The sequence below is a fragment of the Cynocephalus volans genome, chromosome 1 (genome assembly GCF_027409185.1).
Source record: "Cynocephalus volans isolate mCynVol1 chromosome 1, mCynVol1.pri, whole genome shotgun sequence".
Lineage (NCBI taxonomy): Eukaryota > Metazoa > Chordata > Mammalia > Dermoptera > Cynocephalidae > Cynocephalus > Cynocephalus volans.
In genome coordinates this window covers 86,788,198-86,815,232 of record NC_084460.1, presented here as the reverse complement: position 1 = coordinate 86,815,232, position 27,035 = coordinate 86,788,198, and positions in this window count along the sequence as shown.

Sequence of the window (27,035 nt, the reverse complement as noted above, 5' to 3'; positions counted from 1 at the left end):
TCTCCTGCCTTTGGACATCAGAACTCTAGGCTCTTCAGCCTTTGGACTCCAGGACTTGCACCAGTTGACCCCTGCATTCTCAGCCCTTTGGACTTGTACTGAGCCACACTATCAGCACCTTGAGGTCTCCAGCTTGCAGACAACTTGTCATGAAACTTCTCAGCTTCCAAAATCATGTGAGCCAATTCCCCTAAAAAATCTCCTTTCATCTATGTATGTATGCATGTATCCATTTATCTATCTATCCTATTGGTTCTGTCTCTCTGGAGAATCCTATTACAGGCATATTCTGGATCAATCTGGATGACCACCTAATACCTACCAATAGCCACTAATTCCAGTGTCTGCATTTTTGCACTGCTGCTTGTAATCATGTTGTAATCAATTGATCGTTTGAAGGGACAGTATTTAACTTCTATGTGTTTCCAGGCATAACTGAACGCATTTGAGCTGGCATATCCTAATATCCAAATGACATTCTATTTGTGCTATTATATGTAAGTGATTTATTTTAACCAATTGCAATGATAAATCTTGAGATTTGCAATGATAGATTTGAAAGACATTTTCATGGACTGCAAAAACTGAGGCTTAGATATGGCATCATGAAAATGACAGTGTGCATTAATATACTGTAACTGGAACAGCCTAGTGAGGAAAGAATTGAGGCAGACCTAGAATGAGAATGAGGCATTAAGGTCAACAGGAGGCCAAATTAACTCATCTTGTGCTATTCAAACAGAACCTTAACAATAGTTCAAAGAGGGAAAAATTTGTAAGAGAACTGAGTCATCATATTATATACAGTAATTCAGGTGTAGTGATATAGAAGTTAGTACCATTCAGGAAACATGTGCATTCTTTTTGTATGTCCACCTCTATACTAATCAGCTTGCAAAAGTTCATTACCAGAACATATAGTTGTAGAGACACATGGAAAATATTTTTGTTAAATGATCCTTTTAAAAATGTTTTAGTATTGTTTGGGTATGTACTATTACATTTACTGGTCATAGGATCAAAAGAGAATATATTGTTTACTGCTTAAAAGGAAAAAGCTTAATAATGATTATGATTACTTAAAAAGATGGTCCATCATGCTCAAAATCAAAAGGATCAAATCAACAAGTAAAAAATAAAATGTCTTCCTATTTTTAAACCTAACCATAGACAATTTTATTTCAATTACATTAAACTGCATTGCATTAACATTGACAGTTTAATTTTTAATTTTGAAATTTTGTTGGTCCTTAATTTATTTGGGTTTTATAGTTGTGTACCACCTAAAGGCACTAGCAAGCTTTATCCCTTATTGTATGTCTGTGTGTATTTACACCACAGTATAATAAAATAATTCAAGTCACTGTGGGAGGGAAGGGTCCAAAGTGAAAGAAATAAAAGTCTGAAGGAAGAAGTTTAAAAAATTATAAACAAATGACCCTATTTATGGTGGATGTTCAGCAGAAAGATTTTGGGCAAGTCACTTACTTCTCTAAGCCTCGGTGTTCCTTTTCTGCAAGAATACTACATACGAATGCTTATGTACATGTAAGTTTGTAAATGCATAGGGGAGAAAAGGTCTGGAAAGTTAAGTTATCACTCTTAGCATCCCACTGTTAAGAGTGACAACTTTTGAGGAAGGAAGTTGTTTGGGTGACAGAGGTGGGAAAGACTGAACTTTTTACTATATAATTTCTGTAATGTTTGAATTTTTATGCATCTAATTGAGTCAAAATAGTTTAAGTGATTGTGTAAATAAAAAGGATCAGTAGATTACTCAGGTGGTGAGAAGGGCATAAACTTTGGCTATAGAAAATCTGGGACTAAACTTTGATTCTGGTGCTTCTTACGAGCTGTGAGACGTTGGGCAACTCACTTAACCTCTCTAAGCCTCAGTTTTCCTTCTCTGAAGGATAGCAGTGATTTTAGCTCTGGGAATATTGAGGATTAAATAAAATGAAGTATGCAAGGTGCTGAGCACAATGCCTGACCCACAGAGGACGCACAATAGAGAGAGACAATATTTTTATTATACTAGTCATTACGACTAATGTTAATTATTGCCATTGCATGAGATTGGGTTTACTCTGGAAATAGCCAGTGGGCTGCTTGGTCTATGCCATAGTTCTCTATTTCTGCTGGACATCCACCATTGGCCCCTCAAGTTCATGCCTCCTCCTTCTCCACCTGCTCTGTGCCTTGGGAACGCTGACCTTTATGAACTGCATCAACAGACTTTCACACCTTCTAGCTTCCAGATGGGCTCTGCCAGTGGGCACACTGGCAGGAGATTGGGTAGGGTGAGAGAAGAGTCAGCAGTTATTCTCATAGCCCCTCCTCACCAGGGAGCCATTGGTTGGATGCGACCTCTTCAAAGCCCACAGCATTTGTCCTCAGCCCTTCTGGTTCTGGAAAGCCCTCCCATCGATTTCCCCTTCAGGCCTAGGTGATCAGGTTTCCCCAACTTTGCTAGCCTTAGGGTTCTGCACTATCCCTTGTTTTCTTGACTCAGTAAATCGTCTTTTTTCTTAAACTCTTTCTTAAATTACCCAGCTGGAGTGTAGCATCTGCTTCCCAGACTCCCATGTATTCACTGTTCCATAGTGTGGCTCCAGTGAGATAATCCAGGTCTACAGAGACAACTTCACTGCAGGAAACTTCCAGCAGAAATTCCTGCAAATCTCAACAGATCAGCCTTACGCTTAGGCACCATAGGGAGGTCCTTATGCTGTGCCATTTCAGGGAGATGAACAAAAATCCTTCTCCTGCTGGTCTGAAATTCTACCACTTTGATAACTACAGTTCATTCACTGATGGTTATAAAAGATGTAAGTTTTCTAATTGCAGGTTATAGTTCCAAACTGACCACTCAGAACTTGTCTGCAAAGGCAAAAGATGGAATCTTTCTCATCCTCATTTGTCAAGTTTTTCCTCTGCCTGTGAGTTGCTCACCAGCATTTCTTGGCCAAACAGTGCGCCTCGGGTCAGTGAGAACCCACCTCCTGACTAGATGGTAGCCATAGCTGGACCACTGGTCCTGCCTTTGTTACAGCTCTTCCCCTGGTCAAATATGCCACTTCCGTGTTCAAAAACCTATGGTGGACCCTATTTTATTAAACAATCACCACTGTAGAACTTACTATGTATTGGGTACTGGTCAAAGAACATTAACTCATTTTGTCTTCACAATTCCCCTACGACACCCATTTTTTTTTAGGTAAGGAAACTGAGGCAGAGATTGTAAGTAAATCACCCCAGGGTTACATAGCTAGTAAGTGTAGTACTGTCAGTCAAACCCAGACTGTCTGACTCCTACTCCATGCTTTTGACCACTCCCCTCTGAAGCCTCATTGCCTGAAAAATTAGTGCAAATTTTTTACCTATTCTTTTACATTTTTCCACTATATGGTCCTAACTAACTTTTCTACCATTATCTCACATTGCCACACCTTTACATTACCTACTCATCCAACAAAAATATATCGAACACCTTGTGGAGCCACAGCCTAGTGAAAAGATAGGCATCAAAAAAAAAAATCCATCAGTAAATGAGTAAATAAAAAAAATAAAAATCCAACAGGAAAATGAGTAATTGTGGCACATTCACACAATGGAACGATACACAGCAACAAAAATGAACAATCGACAACCACAGCAACAGATGGCCCAGCTGGCTAAGGCTGAGGCTGCAGACACAGGAGCAGGAGCAGCAGTGGCAGCTGAGGGCGAGGGTTTCCAGAGAGGTGCTAGAGCACGGCCTGCACAGGGAAGGTGCTCCGTGGTGTAGCCAAGCACCCCTACCCCTGGGAGCACACAGTGTCAGAACAGCTTTCCTCGTGGCCTTTCGTGGGTTATCACCTTTCCAAGTAGCCCAGTGCACTGCTTGCTACCTTGCAGCTTGTCCATTCCTCCTGAAAAACAAAAAGAAAAAGAAAACAGGATAACTTGATCCATCTCAGAATTTTAAAAAAGGAAAAGCCTAAAGTATGAAATAAACATTGAAGTCCTGTGTCTTACTAAAGGAACGTATGACAGATGTTGGCATTCCATAACCTGTTCTGTCTAATAGGACACGTGGTTCTGCATTGCAGTGCACATAATAAACCTAGTGAATTGATGGAAAATATCGAGGGTCCATCACTACTGAAAAAGAAATATTAAGTGATGAAGCAGTGTCAAATGCCTTTGTACACTGTAAAATCTTAGGACAATATTTTCCCATTCTTCGTGTATCCAAAATCCTTAAAAAGATGGTCTAGATTATTGCTACTGGTTAAGTAATTATTTATGCCCATTTATTTTCTTGCTACACTACTGTTTATATTTGATACTTTGTCTAGTCATACAATCATTTACATAGAAATTAAGTCTGTTAAGACTTAAAAGAATTAAAGCTTCTTCTAATAAAACCAACACTTCTGATTTTAATTAATTGATACAACCTAAATGTTTAGAATTGACCCAAAATGATTTCTCTGAATATCAATATTTTCAACAAAATCTACACATTAAAAGAATTTCCCACACTGTTAAATACATTGTTTTCAAGAGAGAAAAATAAACCCCAAGCATAAAGGAGTACATACCTTATGTACATTTATATGATGTTCAAAAAACAGGCAAAATTATTCTAAGCAATAAGAGTTCAAAATAACAGTTACCCTTGAGGTTGAGAAGTGACTACAAGGAAGCATAATGGGCTTTGATTATCCTGGTAATATTCTGTTCTCGACTGGGTGCTAGATACACGTGTCTGTTTCATTTGAGAAATTCATCAAGCTGTATGCTTTTGATTTTGCTCTTTCCTGTATATGTGTTTCAATTAAAGGTTTGCTTAGAAACACATGCAAGTTTATAATTACTAATTTTGAGTGCTAAATATATGCCATTCACTCTGTTTATCTCTTTATATATATTGTCTTTATTATCTTCATGAAGCCCTTTAAAGTAGGCACTATTATAAACAGCTTAGCTCCTCCTGCCCACCTCCGTTTTTCTCTGGTTACCCTTAACTCCTTCCAAGCATTTAACACAATAGGTAATGATTTTACTTTGTTTGTTTGTTGTCTTTCCCCCATCTGAGTATATGGCAAGGAACTTGACTTTTTTATTCACCACGATAGCTGCTATGCTAGCCCAGTGTCAAATATGACAGGTCCTCAGTAAATGTTGACAGTTTCTGAATAAGTGAGCATCAAAATTTTGCCAGTGTAAGAGAGACAATCGCAGGTGGGACCTACTTGAGTTTGGCTACTCAGAGACATCCTCTCTAAGGAAACAATATTCCCAGGATGGCTGGAGAAGACGGGAGGCTGGGGCATCAGGAGGATGAGCTCCTGTGAGAGTGCAGAGACTGGGACAGGCCTGGCTCACTGGAGGAACCAGAGAGACCAGTGGGCCTAGAGCATGGAGATAAAGAGCCCACGCTCCCCAAGATGTTCTACATGTTTCTGCCTCCGTGTCTTTCCTCCTTCCAGGCCATCTTCCAGGAAGGCAATCCTCTGAAAGTCTATCCAACATTCAAGACTCATCTCAAATTCCAGCTTTTTAAAGACATCTCTCCTAGTGACTCCAGCCAGGACGTAGATGCAATAGCATTTGTATCACCCTTGTTTGAAGGCCCCATAACAACCTGCACTTCTTCCAGAACGTTGTCCTTATTATGTGCATATAGCTAATTTTCCCTTGAAGACAACAAGTGACGTAAAGACAAAGAATTTGTCATAATCATCTTTGTAGGACTCCCATTCTGAGTGTTAGCACAATGTCTTGCAAACATTGCCCAATATGAACTACATTGGGGTCTTGGCATAATTTGACAGATGTGGCGAGTACAGAAACAGAGGGAAGCATTGTATGTACGTGAGTGGAAGGAAGGGAAGAGGAACATGTCAGGAGTGCTTTCAGCTGCAAGTAACAGAAAAGCTGACCAACCATGACTTAAACAGTGAAGGGTTTATTTTTCTCATATAATCAAACCTAGGCAGCTACTGGCAATTGGTTTAGTTACACAACTGCACCCAAGGGTTAGGACTCTTGCTGTATCACTGCTCAGCTTCCTTCACAAGTTGGCTTTTATCTTCATGGCTATCTCCTCATAGGTGCCAGATAGATTTTGTATCTCCAGATAACTCATCCACTTCAAAGCAGGAAGAAAGGGGGTATGGTCAAGGACCAAACCAACTGTATGTCCCCTTCTACAATGAAATTTTTAAATGCCTTGAGTTATTAGTAGGTTCTGCTTACATCCCATTGGTCAGAACTGGGTTACAGGGCTAGAAACAAGGAAAACTGGGAAATAAGGGAATATGATTAAAAATTTTGGCATACACTGGGCTCTGGGCACATTGCCACCATAAAAAGCTCAGAATTTCACTGAAAAGAAAGAAAAGAGGACTGCCTCTTGGTGTAGGAAACGTATTTCAGCCTCAGGGATGATCTGTGCCCAAAGAAGAGCTCACAGCTACAAAAGCTAAACCCAAAGTCTACAAAAGGGTAAATGAGTAAAACAGGCAGGGAATTTCTGTACAGATGTATCTTACATGCATATTAATCCCTACAATAATCTTCACTTCCACAAGGAAATATGCATTCTCTCACTATTCTTGAATCACGTGGCATCTTGGCCTATCTTTATCACACTTTTGATAGAGACAAAAGGGTATAAGAAATTTCTCAATATCTTTTCAATTCTACCGTAAGACAAACAACTGTGCAATCATATTGGTGGATGGCAGTTGACACTCAGCCTCCATGTCTGAAGAAAACATGGGGTTGGGGGCAAGGACAATGGGGAATTGGCTCTGTCCCAGATAAGCAGCTTCTGTTCAGTTCCCACTGATAGCTGCTATGGCAGAAAGTTATCAGATTTTTCAAGAGAAATCAGAAATGTGAATTTTGTTTGAAACCTTATGATAAATATTAATAATGAATTTGGGAAGTTTCAAATTCTATGAGGGCTAAATGTTTTGTAACGTCTGAGAGAGGCTATTGAGGATGTGAGTTCTCACCACAGTCCAAGCCTGGCCAAGCCTCCTTTCTGACTGCAGATCCCAGCGTTTTTCACAGGCACGTTCCTTTCCCACTTCCCAATATGTAGATATTCCCATCAACTTTGACAAGCAAAAAAGTTATAAATGAGGACACTTTTCATTCTAAAACCGAAGTTCATTTCAAAGAGCAAATCTCTTCTATTGTCAGGAAGTTTTCTAGTTTTTTACAAAGGTTAAATAATACTTGTCTCTAAAATTTATGCCATTAAGATGAAGAAACAAACCCAGATGTTTCTAGTTACCACAAAGAGCAAACATTGACTCTCTTAGTGGTAAAATGACTGTTTCTTTATTCATTCCTTCACTCATTTGTTTTCATCTAGAAAGTGTTGTTTGCTTTAATAAGACCGATGGTCTGTTTTCAGCTCAAGAAACTGCTGAACTTATTCTCCATTTTTCTAAAGCAAAATGCTAATAAATAAAGCTCTGCCTTGTCATCAAGCGTTTTGATTTTTTCCCTCTCCTGTTGTTTCCTGTTTTCCCATTTCACTCTAGCCCTCGGCCTTTTTGTGAGCCTGTAGCAAAACCAAGAGTGATTTTACAAAGAATGTCCTCCTCACTTCACAAAATAATACTCCCGCTGATTTATGTCACTGTAACTATCCAAGGCAACCACTCCCCCATCTCAAATCAAATACTGTTTTTCTCTCACAGTGATAGAGATGCGCCTTTCACACTCCGCTGTCTGACCTGTATCTTACATCTGCCTTTCTCATAACTGGACCACTGTGCAGTTTCTTACCAGGTTTATAGTATTTCTTTTCCTCTGAGAAATCCTTCAGATTTTCTATCTCCTTTTCTTTTTCTCCTAAGTATCGAAAAAACTAATAACTAAAGATAAAATGAATCTTTTCAACACATGGTTCTTCCCACTGCATAACATCCATCAGTGCCAAGTCAACTTCAGCACCTCTCCTCATACAAATGTTCCTATTTGTAGTTTATAAATCTGCAGTCAACTCTTTGAATGATCCCTACTTGCCTTTTCTATTCATAAGCATTATACAAACCACCATCCCATAATTATCTAATAGTCATTGCTCTGTGATTTTTCTTAATGTTACCATCATGGTGACTAGGTTCACTATGGTGAAAGGCATTGATTGGATGTTCCTTCAACATAAATCAGAGATGAGCCAAAATATGCCAAGTGTATTTATAATTTACTTCTTTTGTAATTTCAAAAAGCACTTGAGATCATTTATAGTGAAAATATGTAGTCAGGTTAATTATAAGAAAAATAGTTTCTATTTTTATTTTTTTTAAAGTTAAAAATCTTTTAGAATTGGGATAACATAGTTATTGTCACAGAGCATAAAATTTGGCTTGAAGTTTTCTGGCATGCCAGGGAAAAGAAAATCAAAAAATGGCCCAAAGCTCTTATCGAGTGATCAAATAAACCACATGAATTCCTCCTTCAAAAAATGAATCTATTTAACAAATATTTGTGAAGGACTCAAAATGCTCCAGAAACCACACTCTCTGTGTGGATACAAAGACATAAGATATAAAAATGACATAAAAAGCCCAATATCCGGTGGGGTAAACAGACACATAAATGATGGCAATGACATGAATTAAATTTATGGGAACACTTACTGGACTCAGGAGTAGTTACCTCTCCTGAAGGAGCAGCAGGCGACTGCCTAGGACTGAATTCACAGAATTCAGTTTCTGTGCACTAGATGCTCGAGCTAGAGCACATCACATGCACAGAATTCCTGCGGTTTCAGGTGAGAAAACCAGTGAAGTCTGCATTAAACAAACACCATCATTTTGTGTAAAATTTTAATTGTTTCCTCTTTGGGGAGTGACATTATATTAGTGGAATTTCAAGTGCAAAAATCCATTAAATTTGAAATGCTGGGATATGTACCTAGAAAAATTAAAACATATTCTGGGCTATATAAAATACAGAACATGGGCCATGCTGCTTTATTCAAGAGCAGTTCACACGACCTGCAGTTTTAAGACTGCGCATCACTAATTGACATTTGGATCAATCTGACCCGAGGAAATTTGATCAATAAGAACACAGCGATACTCAGTATGGGGGCCTTCATGACTGATAGTGACAAATCCATCCAGTCCCAGCCTCTCTCTTGGGAAGGGGACTGTGAACACACACAGAGGAAGCAGCTGGTAGTGGCACTGCCCAATTCTGAAGGGAAAGCAAGATGCCCCATTACCCAGAGCTGGTGTTACTACACAGTGGGCACTAGAGCTGCTGGAGAGTCCCAAACAACACTGAGCAGTGTTCTCATCATGTGAGTCCTGTTGAACATCCCCAGCTGATATGGCCTGCATGTTTGCATTCCTCCAAAATGCCTATATTGAAATCAAATTCCCAATTAGGGAGTGAAGTCTTTGAGAGGTAATTAGGTCATGAAGGCTCTGCCCTCAGAATGGGATTAGTGCCCTTGTAAAAGAGACTTGAAGGAGGCTGCTGTCCCTTTCCTCCATGTGAGGATGCGGCAAGAAGGCACCATCTCTGAAGCAGACTTCAACCCAGACAACAAACCTGCTGGCACCTTGATCTTGTTTCCCCAGCCTCCAGAATTGTGAGCAATAAATTTCTGTTGTTTATGAATTACCCAGTCTAAGGTATTGTGTTAAAATGGCCAGAACTGCCTAAAATGGCAGCTTGGGATGGTATGTGTTGGGAGCTGAAGAAGTTTGCCAGGCTCACTCCCCACCTTTACGATATAATGGTCCCCGAAATATATCCACCTCCTAACCCTGGGCCCTGTGAATATGCTACCTTACTGGCAAAAGGGACTTCGCAGATGTGGTTAAATCAAGGATCTTGAGACAGGGGATCATTCTGAATTATCCAGGGCAGGGGCAGGGGAGCACAATGTAATCACAGTTGTCCTTTTAAGAGGGAGGCAGAAAGAATCAGAGCCAGAGAAAACCATGTGATATCAGAAGCAGAGATTTGGAGTGATGCATTTTAAAGATGGAGGAAGGGGCTACAAGCCAATGAGTACAGGCAGCCACAAGAAACCAAAAGAGGCAAGGAAATGGGTTCTTCTCTCAGACCCTCCAGAAGGAACCAGCCCTGTAGACACCTTGACTTTAGCTCTAACCTGAGACTTCTGACCTCCAGAACTGTAAAGGATCAATTTGTGTTGTTTTAAGCTACTAAATTTGTGGTAATTTATTACAGCAGCAATGGGGAACAAAGTCAACTTTTTTGTCCTCCCCATCAGACACTGTCAACCATCATATGCCTTAAGCTCATTCAGGGTGCAAGAAAGAGACAAGGCAGTGGGTGCAGGTTTCTGTATGGGCATGAGTGAGTGGGAGCAAAACATCCACTCAGCCCCCATGATAAGAGCTGAACTGGGAATACAGAAAACTGAAAGACACATAAGGGCCTGATTCTCAAGTAGGAGACAAGACGGAAGTAGACAGGGAGTGAGTGTGGACCACAAGTTCACACTGCCGTCTTTAAAGGGAACCAATTTGTCTATCCATAAATTCTAAAAGGAATAAAGCATTTGGATTCTTATATTAAGGGAAATTTATAACATAACAAGTAACTTTTTTAAGCAGCAGTTTTATAGAGACATTCTTAAGACCTTTTTAAAAGCAAGAGCATACTATTCAATCACAGCCCAGAGAAAACAATTTTTATAACAGCAAGAAAAATTGAGTCAGAATGTTATTTGCAGCAATCCAACTTGATAAAAAAAAAAAAAAAAAAAAAAAAAAAAAAAAAAACAGAGAGCGTTTAGAGCACCTGGATGAATTACCCAAAATAATTCAAGGAAAATGGTCTCACACCTTAAGAAAAGTTGGCTTTAAAAACCCAATGTATTTAGTAGTACCTCTTTTTTTTACTTTAAAAGAGACAGAAATTGAACAGGTCTTCCTTCACCTGTGTGGTCAGGACTTGCTTATGCAACCTAGTCTCTTGATTATAACAAGTAGGGCAAATTTGAAAATCTTCTCCCAGTGTGGGTAGCTGAGGGCACTGACTCCAAGCAGTTCAATTCTAAACTGCATATTGCAGTACCTACACTCTACTGTAGGTCCTGATTTGTGTTTAATGAGGAGAACCAAATAATCTGATATATTTGTAGTAGTTACAGAGTAATTCTATCTCACACTGTGTATTTATTTTTTAAAATGAAATGTTGACAGTCACACATAGTCTGCCACACCCATGCATGTAAATTCTAACTGAACTCTGCAAAAATGAGTGAATATCCTGACCTGAGTAGACTTCCATCTTTAGCAACTTGGAAATCCTAGGTCCTCCTTTTATAATGTCCTAATACCAGTGGCAGAAATGTGAGGTGGACACTAGGACCTGCCACTGTCTGCACATAGCTGCCTACACATAGCTCTCTAATCCCACACTTCCCAGAGGATGCTGTTGGATGTTAGTCCACGAACTCAGAGTTACCAAAAATATTTATTTTCTTTATCATTTTTATTATTTCTATTTTATTGTATTTATTCTTTCAACTGAACTTAATTTCTACTTTGGACTTCCATCCTGCTAGGCAAGGAGGAAACACAGCCTCAGGCCTCAGGGCTCTTCCCCTCCAGCCAAACTGCAGTCCTAGAATCCTCTGCAATGGAAGACAGTCAGGTGTAGGCTGCATCCCCGACATCCATCACCCCAGGTGGAGGCACCTAGAATTTCAGGGTCTTTCCACTGCTGCACTAGCCTACCTGAAGCATGGGGATCATTATAAAACAGCCCCAAGCAGCCTTCTCAACTCCAGTATGTTGCCATTCTTACAAATCCCTGCCTAGGAATTAAGCAACAGTGTGCCATAGCAGTTAAGAGAAATAAAGCCAGCTTATCTGGATTCAAATTCCAGCTCTGCTACTTACTAATTATGGGATCAGCAAATTATGTAACCTATGTCTCACCTTCTTCATTTGTAAAGTGGGAATATAGTATCTAAAACATGGGGTTGCTGTGAGAAGAAAATACTCTTATATGACAAGCACTTAGAATAGTGCCTGGCATAGAAGAATCTCAGGCATTTTGATATCTACTAAAATTTAAGCTCCATAAGGGCAAGGATTTTTGTCTATTTGTTCATTGCTCTTAGAAAAGTACCTGATATTGAAGGAGATGAATGAATGAATAAATGTTGAAAGATTCAGGGCATGTTTCTTCTCTGTCCTAGGAATTCAGAGGTCTCTGTTCTCATGGCTCTTCCTTCCAGCCCTAGGAAATATCTCCCTGGTCTCAGAAAAATCTTTTTCCTTCTGGGTTTCTGGACAATATGTTATTTCTGTGCTTTCTGGCTCATACCCTCCCCACCCATGCTCCCAAAGCTAGGAAGACATTCAGACCATTGCCGCTTTTCTCCCTTCCACGGAAGCAAAGAGCATACTTAACTACCTGCCTGAATGGAAGGAAGGGAAAGGAGGAAATACAGAAGAAAAGTAAAGGTTAAAAATCTCAAAATATTATCCACAAGAGCTTTAACTACTGTTGTTTTGTTTTGTTTTTAACTTTTAGTTTTGCACAAATGAGTCCTACAGTTGTGCAAAATTATAGGGATTTTTCTTGCAATTATAATATGAAATGCAACTCATGCCTGCTCACATGTGAGCTGAATCTAATCGGTGTGTGACTCACAGCCTCGTCACCACATTGGCCATGCTGGTCAGACAAAGTTTCCTACTGGCTCCCTTGGAAAAGATGGGCGTGACTCTTAGGAAATCATGTCATTGGAGTCATATCAGTGAGCAATTTGCTTTCTTTGATAAAAGTTCTACTCCAGTTGTTAAATACACACAGAGCACATACCCGAGCACATCACACACACTTTCTGAACAGAGGTGGGGCAAGCAGGTAACAGAAGAGTTTTCTGCCAAGTCAGCCTCACAGTAAAGCTCTCCTCCACCCTCACTTCCTGAGCTAGTTTACCAGCCTCCTATTCATTAGACAAAACAGTCTGGGTTTCTTTGCCAAAAGACACACCCACAAAGGCTCATTTGCCCATATGCAGTTACACCAGCTCTGCTGCTGGCTGGAAGCCTCCTCACACTTCACGTCCATGAAGAGCCCTGAAATCTGGACCCAAAGTTAATTAGGCTTCCTCTGGGACAGCAACACCACAGCCTACAATTTTGCAGTAACATTTATGATGAAATTGTTAAACACTTCCTTTCAAAATAGACCTGAAGTTGGTTTGGGGTTTTATCTTAAGGGAGATGTATTTTCTTGCTGTTAGTTTATCCATTCATGGCTCAGATTTGATTTTAGTCTAACCTATATACCAAGAGTGGAAGATGGTGAGCTATGTTACTAGCAAAGACATCTCTCCCTCAGTCTAAATATTCACCAGATACCAATGCTCGTATGGTAAATATTTGTAAGGATTAGAAATGACATAATATGGAGGTAAGAGCCCTAGACTGAAGTTCAAATATCTGCATCCCAAATCATGGCCTTGTCACTGTTTGCCCTTGGGATCCAGACCTGGTCTGGATCCAGTTTCTCCATCTGAATGTTAAGAGACATTTTAATAGCATTTTCAAGTGTATTTTTATATCCTGTAATTACCTTTACCTTATGGTAGCCCACTCATTGACTACAGCATCCATCCCGTTAGGAAGGTAAAAACTATCTAGAACAATGGGTCAGCCTTCATGACCAACACTGCCTCCTTTAAAAGTTCATAGTGAAGCAATACTTCTAAAATCTCTAAATTCTTTCAGCCTTCTTTACATAACAAAAGTTAATCTTGGAGGTGGGGTAGCCAACTCATCTTGATTTGCCCAGGACTTTCCCAGTTTTATCACTGAAAGTCCCACATTCTGAGAACCCCTCAGTCCCAGGCAAATTGGGATGGCTGGTCACCCTACCTGAAGTTTAATGATGAGCCATAGTGTAGTGATAATTTAAGATGTAAGTCAGGGTGGTAAGAATGGGAGCTCCTGGAAAAGTGAGTTCTCTAGTCATCTATTAACAAACCACCCAAAAGAGAGACTTAAAACAGGAGCAAGCACTTATTTTGCTCATGAACCCGGGCATTGAATGGCTTAGCTGGGCGGTTTCTCATGTGAGGCAGTTAGTGCCTAAAGCTGGCATCATCTCATAGCTCACATCAGCATCGGGGCTGGGCACACTGAAAAGCTAATAGCACACACTCCCCAGGTCTCTCTTTCTCTCCACATGGTCTCCCCAAATGGACTCCTCACATGACAGTCGATGGCTCCCAGAGCGAGTCCTAAGAGAACCTGGCAGAAGTGCACAGCCTTTCCTAGTCTAGCCTGACATCATGCAGCATCGCTTCTGCTGCATTCTTGTCATGAAGGAAGTCACAAAAGCCTACCTAGGGTCAAGGGAAGTGACATGGACTGCACCTCCAATTGGGAAGAATATCAAAGAATTAGTAGACTTGTTTTAAAACCACCATAAAAAGAGTTCCAGTCAAGATGGTGGAGTAGTCAGTTCCTGGTATTGCTCTCTCCCACAAAGCAACCAATTTGCAGCTATTGAGGAGCAGCAAGGGAGGACCCAAGACCTGTACTGGAGTGGATGGGAGCCAAGTGCAGTGGGACCCCAGTTCGGGTTGCTCCCCATTGCATAGAGAGATTTAAGAGCTTCTGGGCCCACATGCCCCGAGCCTGTTGGGCCAGAGAAGACAGGCAGGGCTGGACCTCCAGCCCAGGCTGGTCCCCACCTCTGGGAGAGACTTAACAGCCTCAGGGTTCCCACTCCCTGAGCCAGCCATCCTGGAGAACACAGGTGGTGCAGGACTTCCAGCCCAGGCTAGTTTCTGCTGCTCAGAAGCAGCAGTCCCTTCAGGGTCCAAGCCAGACATCAGGGTGAAACAGGTGGACTGAGATACCCCTGGCCACAATGACAAAAAACCAAAGGAAAGATAGCAGAAATATGAAAAATCAAGAAAGTACATCGTCACCAAGGGAAAATAATAACTCTCAAGCACTAGATCCTATAGAACAGGAAGTCTTTGAAATGACAAGGAATTTAGAGTGACTATTCTAAGGAAACTAATAGAGATACAAGAAAACTCAGTTAGACAACACAATGAAATGAGAAAAAATACACAGGATCTGAAAGAAGAAATGTACAAAGAAATCAATGCCTTGAAAAAGAATGTAGCTGAGCTTGTGGAGCTGAAGGGTTCATTCAATGAAACAAAAAACACTACGGAGAGTTTAACCAGCAGACTTGAACAAGCAGAAGAGAGAATTTCTGATCTTGAAGACAGATTGTTTGAATTAACACAGGCAGACCAGAAAAAAAGAAAAAAGAATCAAAAAAAATTGAAGAAAATCTAAGAGAGACAACTGACAACCTTAAGCACTCAAATATCCAAATCATGGGTATTCCAGAAGGGGAGGAAAAAAGAAATGGCATTGAAAACATATTCAATGAAATAATAGCAGAAAACTTCCCAGGTATAGGGAAAGTCACAGATCTCCAGATTCAGGAAGCCCAAAGATCACCAAACACATTCAACCCAAAAAGGTCCTCTCCAAGACATGTGATAATCAAACCAACAAAACTCAAAGACAAAGACAGAATCTTAAAAGCTGCAAGAGAGAAGCAGCAAGTCACCTATAAGGGAGCCCCAATCAGAATGATATCAGATTTTTCATCAGAAAACCTAAATGCCAGAAAAGAATGGGATGATATATTCAAAACACTAAAGGACAAAAATTTCCAGCTAAGAATTCTTTGCCCTGCAAGGCTATCCTTCCAAAATGAAAGATAAATAGTATATTTCTCAGACAAACAAAAACTGTGGAAATTCACTACCTCATGACCAGCCCTACAAGAAATTCTCAAGGAAGTACTAGGTTTGATACCACAAAAACAACCATCATTGCCATAAATATGCAAGAAAGAGCAATACCTACCAGCAAAACAAAAATGCTAACAAAAGAGAAAAAAAATAGTTTATCTATCACCCCAAGAAACCAACAAATACAGAAGACAAACAGAAAATTAGAAAGAAAGGAACGAAAGGTACTTAAGACATCTAAACAAAAATCAGTAAAATGCTAGGAGTAGATCAACAACTTTCAATAATAACCCTAAATGTAAAGGAATTAAATTCCCCATTCAAAAGACACAGACTGACTGGATTAAAAAGATGGACCCAACAATATGCTGTCTTCAAGAGACTCACATGACCTGTAAAGCCACACACAGACTAAGAGTGAAAGGATGGAAAAAGATATATCGTGCAAATAGAAATGAAAAATGCGCTGGAGTAGCTATTCTTATATCAGATAAAATGGACTTTAAAGCATGAAAAGAGATAAAGAAGGCCACTATATAATGATAAAAGGATCTATCCATCAAGAAGTCATAACAATCATAAATATATATGCACCCAATGTCAGAGCAGCCAGATTTACAAAGCAAACACTATTAGATCTAAATAAAGAGATAGACACTAACACCATAATAACGGGGGACACTCTCATCATTGGAACGATCATCTAGGCAAAAAATCAACAGAGAAACACAAGATCTAAACAATACTTTAGACCAATTGGACTTGGCAGATATCTACAGAACATTCCATCCAACAGCCTCAGAATATTCATTCTTCTCATCAGCACATGGAACATTCTCCAGGATAGACCACATGTTAGGTCACAAAGCAAGTCTCAACAAATTCAAAAAAATTGGAATTATTCCATGTATTTTTAAGATCATAATGGATTAAAATTAGAAATCAATAATAAACGAAACTCTGAAAACTAGAGAAACACATGGAAATTAAACAACATTCTACTTAATGACATATGGGTCCAAGAAGAAATTATGCAGGAAATCAAAAAATTTCTTGCAACTAATGAAATTAATGACACATCATACCAAAACCTGTGGGATACTGCAAAAGCAGTATTAAGGAGGAAATTTATCGCATTAAATGCTTACTTCAGAAGAATGGAAAGATGGCAAATAGATAACCTAACACTTCACCTTAAAGATCTCGAAAAACAAGAACGATCCAAACCTAAAGTTAGTAGACAGAAAGAAATAATTAAGATCAGAGTAGAACTAAATGAAATAGAAACCTGAAAAACAATACAAAAGATCAATGAAACAAAAAGTTGGCTTTTTGAAAAGATAAATAAAATCAACAAACCTTTAGCAAGACTAACTAAGAAAAGAAGAGAGAAGAGCCAAATAACAAAAATTAGAAATGAAAAAGGTGATATTACAACTGACACCTCAGAAATACAAGGCATCATTAGAGACTCCTATAAACAACTATATGCCAACAAATTTGAAAATCGGGAGGAAATGGGTAAATTTCTGGATGCAGACAAACTACCAAAACTGAGCCAAGAAGATACAGAATATCTGAACAGACCAATAACAATAAAAGATATTGAAGCTGTTATCACAAGGCTCCCAACAAAGAAAAGCCCAGGACCAGACGGGTTCACTGCAGAGTTCTACCAAACCTTCAAAGAGGAACTGATATAAATTCTCTACAAACTGTTCCAAAAGAATGAAACACAGGCCATTCTCCCAAACTCATTCAATTAGGCAAACATCACCCTGATACCAAAACCAGACAAAGGTACATCAAAAATAGAAAACTACAGGCCAATATCCTTGATGAATATAGATGCAAAAATCCTCAATAAAGTATTAGCTAACAGAATACAGCAACACATACAGAAAATTATACACCATGACCAAGTGGGATTCATCTCAGGGCTGCAAGGTTGGCTCAACATATGCAAATCAATAAATGTGATACAACACGTTAATAAAAGCAAAGACAAAAACCACATGATCATCTCTATTGATGCTGAAAAAGCATTTGAAAAAATTCAACATCCTTTCATGATAAAGACTCTCTACCTGTTAGGCATAGATGGAAAGTATCTCAACATAATTAAAGACATATGTGATAAGCCCACTGCCAATATCATCCTGAACAGGGAAAAGCTGAAAGCTTTTCCCTTAAAAACAGGAACTAGACAAGGATGCCCACTCTCACCACTCCTATTCAACATAGTGTTGGAAGTACTAACCAGAGCAGAGAAGAGAAGGAAATAAAGGGCATCCAGATTGGAAAGGATGAAGTCAAGCTGTTTCTTTCTGCGGATATGATCCTATATGTTGAATAGCCTAAAGTCTCTATAAAAAACTCCTAGGGTTGATAAATGATTTCAGCAAAGTTGCAGGATACAAAATCAACACACAAAAATCAGTAGCATTTCTATACTCCAACAGTGAACATGCAGAAAAAGAAATTAAGAAAGCTAGCCCATTTACAATAGCCACCAAAATAAAATACTTAGGAATAAAGCTGACCAAGGATGTGAAAAATCTGTATAAAGAGAACTACAAACCACTGTTGAGAGAAATTAAAGAGGACACAAGAAGATGGAAAAATATCCCATGCTCTTGGATTGGAATAATTAACGTGAAAATGTCCATATAACTCAAAGTTATCTACAGATTCAATGCAATCCCCATCAAAATTCCAATGACATTTTTCTCTGAGATGGAAAAAGCTATCCAGACATTTAGATGGAACATCAAAAGAACACACATAGCCAAAGCAATCCTGAGCAAAAAAAATAAAGCTGGAGGCATAACACTACTTGACTTTAAACTATATTACAAAGCTATAATAACCAAAACAGCATGGTACTGGCATAAAAATAGACACACGGATGAATGGAATAGAATTGAGAACCCAGAAATCAACCATATGCCTACAGCCATCTGACCTTTGACAAAGGCAGCAAATCTACATACTGGGGAAGAGACTGCCTTTTCAACAAATGGTGCTGGGAAAACTGGATAGTCATATGTAGGAGAATGAAACTAGACCCATACCTTTCACCATATACCATAATCAACTCAAAATGGATTAAAGAATTAAATATACATCCTGAAACAATAAAACTCCTTAAAGAAAACATAGGGGAAACACTCCAGGAAGTAGGAGTGGATACAGAATTCATGAATTGGATCCAAAAAGCACAGGAAACTAAAGGTAAAATAAACAAATGGGATTATATCAAACTAAAAAGCTTCAGCACAGCAAAAGAAAATAATCAACAGAGTAAAAAAACAACCAACAGAGTGGGAGAAAATATTTACAAAATATACACCTGACAAAAGATTAATATCCAGAATATACAAGGAACTCAAACAACTTTACAGCAAAAAAACAAATAACCCAATTTAAAAATGGGCAAAGGAGCTGAATAGGCATTTCTCAAAGGTGGATATATGAATGGCCAAAAGACACATGAAAAAATGCTCAACCTCACTCGGTATCCAGGAAATGCAAATCAAAACTACTTTGAGATACCATCTCACTCCAGTTAAGGTGGCTAATATCCAAAAGACTGTGAATGATAAATGCTGGAGAGGTTTAGGAGAAAAAGGAACTCTCATCCACTGCTGGTGGGGCTGCAAAATGGTGCAGCCTTTCTGGAAAATGATATGGAGGTTCCTCACATAATTACAGATAGATCTATCACATGACCCAGCGATTCCACTGCTGGGAATATACCCAGAGGAACGGAAATCATCATGCTGAAGGGATACCTGTACTCCAATGTTTATTGCAGTTCTATTTTCAATAGCCAAGAGCTGGAACCAGCCCAAATGTCCATCATCTGGAGAGTGGATAAGGAAACTGTGGTACATCCACACAATGGAATACTACTTTGCTATAAAAAAGAACGAAATACTACCATTCGCAACAATATGGATGGACTTAGAGAAAATAATATTAAGTGAAACAAGTCAGACACAGAAAGAGAAATACCACATGTTCTCACTTATTTGTGGAAGCTAAAAATAAATAAATAAATAAATAAATAAACACACAAACAAACAAAGGGTGGGGGCAGGGAGTGAAGACAGAATAAACACAAAAATTCCTTGAACTATTTAAGTCAAGTGAACAGATACGATGGGGGGGGGGAGGAACGGGTAAAGCGGCATGAAAATCAACTGCAATATACTTTGAGAAGTAAAATTTAAAAATTTAAAAAAGAACCTGTTGGAAGGCTTAAAAAACAAGACTATTAAAAAAAGTTTACAAAATTTAGAAACTAAGTTAATTTTAGAGGAACTTTGAGTCTAACTCAAGTTCAAATGCAAAGAAAAAATACTAATTCGAAAATAAAGTTGTATTAACATAAAAAAATAAAATAAAATAAAACCACCATAAAGAGGAAGAGACACCTCTACCCCTTCCAGCTCAGAGAGTTTGCTAGAAAGAGAAGAAAGGTAGGGAAAGCAAGTTGTCTGATACATATGCATACTACCACACCTCCCCGGACCTGTAAGATCAGAGAGGCTGGTATCAGACAGCACAGAGGTCAAGAGGAAAGCCAAGGGGACAGGACCTGTTGACACTTTTGGTTTACACTCTGGAAAAATGTCATCACATAGGGCAGCAACAGTGAATGACCACAGCAAAGTAAAACTGGGCAGCACAGTATAGGTAGGTAGCGAGAGGGCTGAGTGACCCAGAGCCTTCCCTAATTCTCAAGTGGCACCAAAGGGTCCTAGAGGTTCCTGCCTGCCTCATGATGGGTGTGTGAAGAAGATGATGTTTCTGTTGGCAAAGATCCCACATAGCATTGATGTGGTAAACCTGAAGAATGTTAAGCTGGGAGTCCCAGGAGCCTTCCAGACTTCTGGAAGGAGTAGTGGCATCAGCGAAATCTGAGGAGGGGGTGAGTTTCCAGGAAAGACCTCCAAGCTGACTGAGCCCAGAGGACAAACTAAGAGTTCTAGAGGCAGTACACCTAAGCACCGCCCAATCCCATCACCTGACTAGATAAACAAGGAGCATCACCATGGAGACAGGAGGACCTGTGGACCTGAGGCCTCTCTCTTCCCTGCCACCTTGAGGTCACATGAGCCTCCCAGTACCATCTTGGAGTGAAGCAGATGAAGATAAATAAAGTCTGAAAGTGCTCTAAGGAAAAGAAGACCAAGGAGGGGAACTCGAGCAACTGGGCAGGACCATTTCCTGAGCTGAGGAAGTCTAGAGAGGAAGAGGTTGGGTAGAGTACAGGTGGGATGAGAAATCATTTATGAGAAAAAAATAAGTTGGTACTGAGATCAGGAACAAACAGGAATAGACCCCTTTTGACAGAGCAGTAAACAAAGGCCTCACTCAGGAGTTGACATTTAAGGTGAGACCTGAACATTCCAGACAGAGGGAACCGAGAGTGGAAAGGCAAAGGAGTCATCTGAAAGAGATGACTATACCACTGATTGGCAGGTTTACATCCTGGTTCCTTCTTTCAGTTTCAACTTCTATGAGGAAAAGCGGGTGGGTTCTAGAGAGGAAAAGCGGAGTTTCTTTCTGCACATCCAAGTCATAGGGTTACACTTGTTACTGAGCAATATGGAAAGTGTTCCCCACTTCTCTGATACCTCACTCCCTGCCCTGCAGCCACAGCGGCCCCTTTTAGTTCCCTCTGACTTGCCAAGACATTTCCTCACTTGTGCCGCTGCACCCACCGTTCCCCCTATCTGGAATTTTCTCACCTGGCTTTTTGTACTTTTCAGATCTGACCTTAAATGTCAACTGCTGAGTGAGGTCTTCCTTTACAGCTCTATCAAAATGAGTCTCCTCTTGTTTCTTCCAGTCTCTATAGTCATTTTCTTCATTACCTTGACTCCTCACCCTACCTGTTCTCTCCCTAACCTGCTCTTCTCAACACTTCCCCATCTCAAGAAATGGTCTTACTTGCTCAAACCAACTAGCTTAGTCCTAATTGCTCTCTCATTTGCCCTCAACCCCACATCCAGTCAAACCAGAGTCCTGCCAGTTCTGTCTCCAAAATATATCCTAAATCCATTCACTTCTCTAGCTCCCCTCTGCCACCACCCTATTCTAGGATATATCATTTCTTGCCTGGCCTGACTTCAGTGGCCCCATAACTAACCTCCCTACTTCCACTCTTGCTTCTCTACACACCATTCCACATCATATTAAACAAAACATTTTAAAAATATAAATCAGATCCCTCAGCTCTTCTGTTTAAACCTTTGATGGCCTCAAAAGTCTTCACCTCAACTCTCAAGGACTGCAGGATCCCACCACCCCCTCCCTCCCTACTAGTCTATTTTCTGCTCTGAACCCACCTGTCACCTTCCTGCCACAGGGTCTTGGCTCTTCCTCTACCTGTGACAGTCCCCCCCAATATCTTAACACAGATGGTTCCTTCTCATCATTCAGGCCTCAGCTTAAATGTCATCTCCTTGAAAAAATCCTCCCTGAGCACCCTCCTTTCCAATCAAAAAGTTCCCCTCCTTGGTCTTCTTTTCTTTAGAGCACTTACCACTGTGATGAAATTGCCAGTTAATCCATTGACTTTTTATCATCTAGTCCACACTCCACATACACACTTATGTAAGTCCCCTGGGAACAGGTCCCAATATCCCCAGCACTCAGAACAATATCTGGCTCATAGGTGCGCAGAAAGTATTGGATGATTGAACAAATGAATGAATGAATGAACAGCCTAAAAGCCACTTATTCTCTAAAGAAGGAGCATTTTTTTTTTCTGGTCCTTCATTTCCTCACCTTTGAAATGAGGGTGTTGAATAAAGTGATCTCCCAGGCTCCTTTGAGCCTAAATGTTCGGGATTCTTTCTGTAACTGCATGTGCACTCTAACAGTTGCCTCGGTAAGGGTGACTTTTCTCCATAATTACTGTAGTTTAAAGGGCTATTTCAATCTTCTCTTAAAGTATGAATTAGTGTCTGCAAAGATAGAGTAAAACTTCATTAGTTAAAAATAAAGTTAACACTCACCAATAAAGTAAGACAGGATCAAGTAAAATATAAGTCCCTCATTACAACAAACGTTGGAATAAATTGCCTGTGCTCAGGGCATATTTATATCTAGCACTTAGCCTTCATTTGGATTTGGCTCCTTTGGGATGGAGCTCACTGAGTAAATGCAGGAAAATACAGAATCAAGACTATTAACTGCAAATAACTTGCTGTGTTCCTACCTGGGGCAGTAATCCTTATTATCAGCAGTACTTGGTTTTCAATTTCAATTCATTTTTCAGATTCTTCCTGATGAAAAAGTTATCAGGGTGAAAGAAATACAAGAGTATCTCAAAAAGTTAGTGGAAAAATAGAATTAAAACATAACACGAATTTTTCCATGAACTTTTTGAAGTACCCTCATATTCTTATTTTGGCAGAGTTCCCAGTTATGTGACTGCAGCTTAGTACTTCCCAGCAATGGTGGTAGGGCCCAGGACTTATAAACTCTCCCCTTCCAACAAGAACTTCGCTTTGAAGAATTAGATAGTCCTCATGTCCATTTTTACCATATATAAACACATGTAGCTTCAGAAGCTAACGGCATAAAAGAATAAGCTTTAGGGAAAAGTAGATTGACCAAGAAAATACTAACTAAAAAAATCTAAGATGTTCATAGAAAACTTCTTTATTTGCTTTTGTACCTTCAGAATCAAATTCATCTTTCAAGGTTCACTTTAGAAGTCACCTCCTACAAGAAATTTTTCCCCAGCCACCCAGGCAACTTTATAATCTCCTTCCTAGAAATCCCTGCTATGCTTTGTGTGGAATTATTCAATTTATTTGACTCAGAAATTAAAGGTGGTTGTTTACACGAGTGTACTTCGAAAAGTTCATGGGAAGAGTTGTATTATCTTTTAATTCTATTTTTCCACAAACTTTCTGAAATATCTTCATATATAGATTTTGTCAAAGTCGATTCATATTATCACTTTTATTTTCTGCTTACCCACCTTATTGTTTAAAAAATCTCCTCCAAATATTAAATGAAATATTTGTAGGTATTATTTAAAATTGTATGCATGATTTAATGAAGGAGAAAGGAGGGTTTTTATCTTCCTATTACTGGTTAGAATTATTTAAAATGTGAATTACTAGCTTATCATGATATTTAGATTTTCACAGCTTCACTTAATTTCAGTTTTTATACTAGGGAGAAAGCCTCTAGCAGGCATTTCAAAAACTTCCATAAACCATCACCAAGAGCTGTAAAGGGGTGAGACTGTCTCCACAGAGCCATGGAACATTCTAGTCTTCCACTTACAAAAGGCTGGGCCTATAATTGGGTTTCTTTGCCAGCCAGGCTGGAGGTTAGTTGGGAAATACAGTCCCTTCTGATGCCTGTGCTTAACCAACTGTAGAGCTCAGATGCTGGGTCAAACTACAATATGCTGACTTAGTGGATCTGATATGAGGATTGATTTTTGCTGCCTTGTCCTTCCTCTCATATGCGGACAGTGGAATAATAAACAGAATCTGCTCATGTCAAATTCCTGCTTAGACCCCTCCACAGAGTCAGAATAAAGCCAACAGCCCAGTATGTCATATGAGCTCCTTGGCTTTCCAGCTTCCTCTGGCCCCTTCTCCAACCCTGAATCCCACTCTCCTGCCATATCAAAATGTTTGCATTTCCAATACTTTGCGATGTTCTTGCTTAGCCCAGTGCCTTTGAATATGCTGTCATTCTTCAAGCTTGGCTGAGGATACTCCCACTGCAAAGTTCTCCTTGACCCCTTACAGCTGGATTAGGAGTCCCTTCAGAGGTGTCCCCCCTTCCATGGCAAATCTTACTTGTGCCACAGTTTTCTGTTGACTTGTTTTTCTATCTCATGGGACTAAAGACATAGATTGTGCCAGGTGTATAGTAGGTTCTCAACAAACATTTTTAAATTAATATACTTATGAATTTATTATTTTATTTTTTTTATTTTTTATTTTTTTTATTTTTTATTTATTTTTTTTTTTAATTTTATTTTGTCGATATACATTGTAGCTGATTAATGCTCCCCATCACCAAAACCTCCCTCCCTTCTCCCTCCCCCCCTCCCCCCCAACAATGTCCTTTCTGTTTGTTTGTTGTATCAACTTCAAATAATTGTGGTTGTTATATCTTCTTCCCCCCCCCCCCGCGGTTTGTGTGTGTGTGTGTGAATTTATATATTAATTTTTAGCTCCCTCCAATAAGTGAGAACATGTGGTATTTCTCTTTCTGTGCCTGACTTGTTTCACTTAATATAATTCTCTCAAGGTCCATCCATGTTGTTGCAAATGGCAGTATTTCATTCGTTTTTATAGCTGAGTAGTATTCCATTGTGTAGATGTACCACATTTTCCGTATCCACTCATCTGATGATGGGCATTTGGGCTGGTTCCAACTCTTGGCTATTGTAAAGAGTGCTGCGATGAACATTGGGGAACAGGTATACCTTCGACTTGATGATTTCCATTCCTCTGGGTATATTCCCAACAGTGGGATGGCTGGGTCGTATGGTAGATCTATTTGCAATTGTTTAAGGAACCTCCATACCATTTTCCATAGAGGCTGCACCATTTTTCAGTCCCACCAACAATGTATGAGAGTTCCTTTTTCTCCGCAGCCTCGCCAGCATTTATCGTTCATAGTCTTTTGGATTTTAGCCATCCTAACTGGGGTTAGATGGTATCTCAATGTGGTTTTGATTTGCATTTCCCGGATGCTGAGTGATGTTGAGCATTTTTTCATATGTCTGTTGGCCATTTGGATATCTTCCTTAGAGAAATGCCTACTTAGCTCTTTTGCCCATTTTTTAATTGGGTTGCTTGTTTTCTTCTTGTAAAGTTGTTTGAGTTCCTTATATATTCTGGATATTAATCCTTTGTCAGATGTATATTTTGCAAATATTTTCTCCCACTCTGTTGGTTGTCTTTTAACTCTGTTAATTGTTTCTTTTGCTGTGCAGAAGCTTTTTAGTTTGATATAATCCCATTTGTTTATTTTTCCTTTGGTTGCCCGTGCTTTTGGGGTCGTATTCATGAAGTCGGTGCCCAGTCCTATTTCCTGAAGTGTTTCCCCTATGTTTTCTTTAAGAAGTTTTATTGTCTCAGGGTGTATATTTAAATCCTTAATCCATTTTGAGTTGATTTTAGTATACGGTGAGAGGTATGGATCTAGTTTCATTCTCCTGCATATCGATATCCAGTTATCCCAGCACCACTTGCTGAAGAGGCAGTCCCTTCCCCAGTGAATAGGCTTGGTGCCTTTGTCAAAGATCAGATGGCAGTAAGTGTGTGGGTTGATTTCTGGATTCTCTATTCTATTCCATTGGTCAGTGTGTCTGTTTTTATGCCAGTACCATACTGTTTTGGTTATTATAGCTTTGTAGTATAGCTTAAAGTCAGGTAGTGTTATGCCTCCAGCTTTATTTTTTTTGCTGAGCATTGCTTTGGCTATTCGTGGTCTTTTATTGTTCCATATAAATGTCTGAATAGTTTTTTCCATTTCTGACAAAAATGTCTTTGGAATTTTGAAGGGGATTGCATTGAATTTGTATATCACTTTGGGTAGTATGGACATTTTCACTATGTTGATTCTTCCAATCCAAGAGCATGGAATATCTTTCCATCTTCTTGTATCCTCTCTAATTTCTCTCAGCAGTGGTTTGTAGTTCTCATTATAGAGATTTTTCACCTCCTTGGTTAACTCAATTCCTAAGTATTTTATTTTTTTGGTGGCTATTGTAAATGGGCCGGCTTTCTTGATTTCTCCTTCTGCATGTTCACTATTGGAGAAAAGAAATGCTACTGATTTTTGTGTGTTGATTTTGTATCCTGCTACAGTGCTGAAATCATTTATCAATTCCAACAGTTTTTTTGTAGAGGTTTTAGGCTGTTCGATATATAGGATCATGTCATCTGCAAACAGGGACAGTTTGACTTCATCTTTTCCAATCTGGATGCCCTTTATTTCCTTCTCTTCTCTGATTGCTCTGGCTAGTACTTCCAACACTATGTTGAATAGGAGTGGTGAGAGTGGGCATCCTTGTCTAGTGCCTGTTCTTAAAGGAAAAGCTTTCAGCTTTTTCCCATTCAGGATGATATTGGCAGTGGGTTTGGCATATATGGCTTTAATTATGTTGAGATACTTTCCCTCTATACCTAACTTATAGAGGGTCTTTGTCATGAATGAGTGCTGAACTTTA